This window comes from Mus caroli, unplaced genomic scaffold (genome assembly GCF_978045245.1).
Source record: "Mus caroli unplaced genomic scaffold, Mus_caroli_1 scaffold_1, whole genome shotgun sequence".
NCBI classification, from domain to species: domain Eukaryota; kingdom Metazoa; phylum Chordata; class Mammalia; order Rodentia; family Muridae; genus Mus; species Mus caroli.
The window spans coordinates 72,628,764-72,634,763 of record NW_028227256.1 but is presented as its reverse complement, the minus strand read 5'-3'; the positions used below and the strand labels follow the sequence as shown (position 1 = coordinate 72,634,763).

The window sequence follows — 6,000 nt, the reverse complement described above, 5'->3', positions numbered from 1 at the left end:
GCATTGTGAACAGTGGCCCATGGGTGCTCTATTTGGAATAAGATCAATGGAGGAAGCTTCATTGTCCTCCAGTGAGGGACAAACTGGAGGACAAGTGAGCAATGACAGAGAATGACCTTCTGATGTACACAGCACAACAAGTTACACAGTGTATGGTCTAGAGAGAGAGAGAGAGAGAGAGAAAGAGTGTGTGTGTGTGTGTGTGTGTGCGATCAGCAACAGGGGATGGATGTAGAGGAGACATTTTTGAAATAGAATCTCATATGTAGCCCTGACTGACTGGCCTGGAACTCACTGTGTAGACCAGACTGGTTTCAAACTCACAGAGACCTACCTGCCCCTGCCTCTCAAGTGCTGGGATTAGAGGCATGCACCACCATATCTGGCTTCACTTAGCAAATTCTTTTGCAGAGTGAAATGTTTAAGCTTTTATAAGCTCCAGGTCAGGAGTCTTCACTGCCAAATCTAAGAGCTCTTTGCCTAGTCTAGACATGAAGAATCCAATCGATTCTTTAATATGGCTCAGTGGTTAAAAGTGCTGGCTGAACAATAGTAAGAATCAGAGTTCAGATCCCAGCACCCACATAACAAGCCCAACGTCCCTCAAAGGCCTGCAGCTCCAAGGGATCTGATGCCTTCTTCTGGCCTCTGTATGCTCACAGACACACGTACCCTTTCTCACATACCCTACACGCACATACACTCACACAGGTACATGTGCAAACATAAACAAAATCACTAAAAAAAAAACAATTTTAAAAAGTTTTACATTTAAGCCTGTGACTCATTTTGATTTAGTTTATTTCTACAATGTGAGATTTATACCAGGGTTTTTGTTTGTTTGTTTGTTTGCCTATGGAAGGTCTATCACTGTGTCATTTATTATTGACAAAACTGTCTTTTAACCCTTAAGTTATTTTTGTACCTTTTGCCAAAATTCAGTTAGGCATGTGTCCGAGGATCGATGTCTAGGTCGTCCATTTTTGCTCGATTAATCCATGTGTCTGTCTCTCTTGATTACTGAAGCTATATAGTAATTCTTGGACTCCGGTAGATGAAGTCAGCCGTTATTTTCTCTTTTCATATTGTCCTGGCTACTATGATTCCTATGTTTTACTATATAAATTATAAAATGGTGTTTTCTGTATCTACAAAAAAATTAGCATTTGATAAAAATTGTATTGAACCTATATGTTTTTAAAAACTGATCCCTTTATGGTACTGAACTTTCTGCTCATAGACAAGATATGGCTCCTCATTCATTCACATCCTCTTTGATTGCTTTCTTCAACGTGGCAGCTTCAATGGCTTCTTCCTCTTCTTCGTTTGTAGAAAAACCTTGAAGTCACTATGTAGACACAATAACACACTCTGCCTCTTGCAAAGTCTATCAGGCCTCTCAACGCCATCTAGAGGGGGTAGAGGAAGGATGCCTCATTGTTGCTGGGGGTTATAGGGAGCTGGAAACTGGGGCTCCCCGCTTGCCCTCTGTAACACCGCTTTAACGGGAGTGTTGAGATGCCCTGTCTCAGTCCCTCTGAGTTGGAAGTCTAAGCAAACACCTCAACCTTTGTTGGACCTTGTTTGTTTATTTATTTTTATGATATTTGAAATTGTCCCCTTTATGTTTTCTGCTTTGCTGTAAGTTACCTTTTCCTTCAGCTAGAGAAAACAGACACACCTAGAGTATTTTGTTTTCTTGGGTCTAGTCTGGGTTTTGAGGTTGGTCATTGGTTTTCTTTTTGAGGATTCCATCTGTGCTTATCATTATTTCTTCAGTTCTTCAGCTCCAATGCTAGGAAATATGAATCCAAAAGAGAATGGACCCAAGCACTGTCCCCTGAGTTTTGGGAACCTGTCCCTCAGGTAAGCTAGCCTGTGTTCTTGTGTCTCCCTTTAGAATTCTGTTTCTTTTACACACAAGAGAAAAGAGAGCTTAGCTGTACTTTGCAAGATAACTTATTTACAGAGCTGCACTTGACTTGTTGATAGCTGAGTTGAACAATCTGTTCACAGATTCCTGAGATTCTGACAGGAGCCCTTGTAAGCTGGCTCCAGTTTAACACTATGAATTTCAGAGTCAGCCTCACTGCCCGTCGCAGAAGCTAAGCCTCTCTCTTTCCAGCCTTCCCAGCAGACACCTAATCTGACCATGTCCCGCCATGCTCCAGGAGCTAACAACAGAGGTGGAGAATCCCGGAAGCCATTCCAGAGACAGACTAGCAAAGGTTACACCCTTCTCAGGGGCTCAGCTGCGGCACCCTGAGTTCAGTGGCAGTGGTCTCACCAGACATTGTCTGGGTTGTGGACTTGACTGTGGTTCTGACCAGCTGTGTCTGAGTTCGAGAGTCCCTTCCTCTACGGCACAGGAGTTCTCTGAATCCCTTTCCAAAGTCCTGTTTGTGATTAAGTCGGCTGGAGCCTGATTCTACTGAGTGCAAAGAATTGGAACTGGCGCACATTTTCCTCTGCCTATTGGCCACAGAACCCCCTGAAGAAGGAGTCTCGGTATCTCCCACAGCAGGACCTTGCTCTCGCCCATGTCTGGATGAACAGGCAGAGCAAAGAGCGAAGCAGCAAGCAACCTCTAAGGGCCATGCTGAGAGATGCTCCTCAGAACCTGCTGAGAGGTGCTCCTCAGAACCTGCTGAGAGGTGCTCCTCAGAACCTGCTGAGAGGTGCTCCTCAGAACCTGCTGAGATGTGCTCCTCAGAACCTGCTGAGAGGTGCTCCTCAGAACCTGCTGAGAGGTGCTCCTCAGAACCTGCTGAGAGGTGCTCCTCAGAACCTGCAAAACGTAGGTGTTTGGACAAAATCCATGTTGGAGAGAAGCCCTGCGTGTATAGTATTAAGAGATGAGCTGGTCAGGTGAGTGCATGACGACAGTGCTGACTTTGTGTATGAAATGAGTGCCTCTGTACCAAAGAAAGTCTTCTAGCCCTCCTCTCCCCTTTTTACTGTGTGAGGAAGCAGCAACAGGTGCCATCTTGGAAAGACACAACCCAGCACCAGACACTGAATCTACTGAATTAAACTTCCTAGCCTCCAGGACCATAAGAAATAATTCCTGTACTATGAATTTCCTAGCCTACAATATTTTTATTGTATTTAATTATAGCGGCAGAGAAAGATAAGACCCAGCCCAAAACCTTAACCAGCTTTCTCAGTTGTCAAAACTTCTCCTCTGAGCCCACCTCCATCACTAAATAAAAGATCAAAGAAAATTGAAGTCTCTTCTTGTGAGGCGGGTTGCCTAAGTAGCTCAGCCTTGGAAACAACGCAGTCTCATAACTCATGTTCTCCTTCTCTACTTCCCCGTTCCCCAGACTCTTACAGTAATGAATCATTGCCCACTAAAGGAAAAGTTTTTATGTCCCTTAAGGCTGGCTTTGGAACATAGGAAAAAACACTTCTACACCTATAAAGTCTCACCGACATGCCTGTTGAAGCATGAGATGAACAAGGCAGACACCAAATAGACATACTGTCATATTTGGAGGTGTGGCCTTGTTGGAGTAGGTGTGTTACTGTGGGTGTGGGCTTTAAGACCTTTTTTCACTCTAGCTGCCTGGAAGTCAGTTTTCCACTAGCAGCCTTCAGATGAAGAGGTAGAACTCTCAGCTCTGCTTGCACCATGCCTGCCTGGATGCTGCCCTACTGCCCCTTTGATGATAATGGACTGAACCTCTGAAACTGTAAGCTACCCCAACTAAATGCTGTCCTTTATAAGACTTGCCTTGGTCATGGTGTCTGCTCACAGCAGTAAAACCCTAACTAAGACACATACCAAACACACACACACACACACACACACACACACACACGACAGCCAACTCAGGAGCACAGGATGATGGGATAGGGTAGAGGATGACGATATCTCAAGCCACAGGCAACTAAGGAGTGCTTAATGCAAGAGAAATAGACTTACTCAGGGAATACCAAACCATTTGCTTATCTAATACCAAAGAGCCCTAAAAACATACAGACAAGTAGCATTATATAGACTGAGCAGGTTATACTAAGGAATATATGTATATATATACACATATATGTGCATGTAACAGCAATTAATGAAAAAGAGGCCATGAATTTGAAAGATAGCAAGGAGATGTATAGAAAACGGTTTAGAGAGAGGACAGGGAAGGGGGAAATGATGTAATTACATTATACTCTTAAAAAGAAAAGAAAAAAATGTAAAGAGAGAGAGAATAGTCCAGCTAGTGATTGTTTGAAACCCAACGTATTTGGGTCTTGAGAACTAATAATTGTTTCATCAGATAGTCCTTTATTGAATAGTTTCTTGCTTCTAAACTAGCTGAGCATGCCATGGCACTACTGTTGACGTCATCTACGATGTCATGAGGGTGGCAGCCATCCACACTGCAGCCCACAGACTGTGCAGTACCTAGGGTCTCCTTGAAAGCTCCTGAAAGTTCTCTGCCCAAACATGGACATCACTTCTGGTGGGCAACGTTGACAGTCTCACCAAAGGTGACATTCCCACTGTGTTAGTGTTCTTCTGCCTCTTCCTGTCTCTTGCTGGCTGGTTCTTTGGCGGCTTTGATAATCAGGGTGGAGGCAGAGAGTACCACCTCAGTCTGGGCCTGCCTGTTCTGGATGATCAGTTTCACAGCAATCCTGAGACTTTTCCAATCACCGGTAACCATGGCAACGTCATCACCAACTGTTTTTGGAGGCAGACCCAGAGGACCAATCTTGGGGCCAAGGTGATTGTGGCACTGACCTATCCTCCAATGCACCTCAAGTACCCGACTTTGATCTTATAGGGGTAGAACTTGGGCAGCATGGCGGAGGCAGCTGGTGGCAGATAAATCTGGATTTAGGATAACCAAAGAAAGTTGCACCAGAGCCTCCTCCAAGCCAAAAGCCAAAAAGTGAGAATTAATATTTAGTTTATAGATTTAGGCATTTATAGCCCTTCCTTGAGCTTAAAGCAAATGAGGAATCTTATTGTCCTATTTATTTTTATTTATTTTTGAGACAGGGTTTCTCTGTGTAGCCTTGGCTGTCCTGGAACTCACTTTGTAGACCAGACTAGCCTTGAACTCAGAGATCTGCCTGCCTTTGACTCCTGAATGCTGGGATTAAAGGCGTGTGCGTACCACCACTGCCCAGCTTATTGTCCTATTTACAATGCTAACAAATATTAACAGGCATGTTGAGAAGGCATTTGATTAATGCTTTGTCCCACTTATACACTTAATTAAACCTCTTTATCATTAGTAGTGTTTATAAATTTTATATATTTGATACTATGCTTGATCATAACTAAAAGGTCAAGAATCAATGACATATAATGAACTTGATTCCATTTTAGGTACTTCACCTGACTGACAAACTTCCCAAGGTACAAAAGTGATTTTTCAAATAGACTTAATAAATTGAGAATACAAATATATATATATATAACAGTGAAACATAAATTCTGTTAAGTGCTACAAAGTTGATAAAATCTTAGATTTCAACTTGAAAAGAATCACACATAGCAAGAAGAGTACAAATGTCACAGTAGAATGCTAAGTGTGATGTATTGTTGTAATAGGCCAAAGTCTTTTTCAAGTTGTGAGGTAAGCTATTATATATGTAAGCTATAACATATGCACCAATTGTTTATTTTGAAGAGATTAAAACAATAGTTTTATTCCCTTGAACATTAGCAGCCTTAATTGTAATTGCTCCCAGGGCTACTCAAATGTCTACCATGAAGAAGATGGTACCTTCCTCTCTCGGCTGACTGAGGATGCTAACAAGCTAACAAACTAAGAATTCTGACTCGTCAAGCCCTAGTTTGAGTCGATTTCTAATTTAAAGATGCAGGTTGCTGAGCAACGCATCCCCTTAGATTACCAAGCCAGTCCACAATATCCACCCAGGTATTACACCTAATTTGGTGTTTATTTAACCTTGAAAGCATAGAACTATGTATTTGTTCATTTATCTCTAAAGAATCTTTTGGGGTGGGAGAGATGGCTCAGTGGT

The 6,000-nt window shown here is 42.7% G+C and overlaps 1 pseudogene; it reads right to left on the bottom strand.

Annotated features, from left to right (window-relative positions):
- Window positions 1-4,217: 4,217 nt before the first annotated feature.
- Window positions 4,218-4,807, bottom strand: LOC110295453 (large ribosomal subunit protein uL11 pseudogene; annotated as a pseudogene).
- Window positions 4,808-6,000: the final 1,193 nt, after the last annotated feature.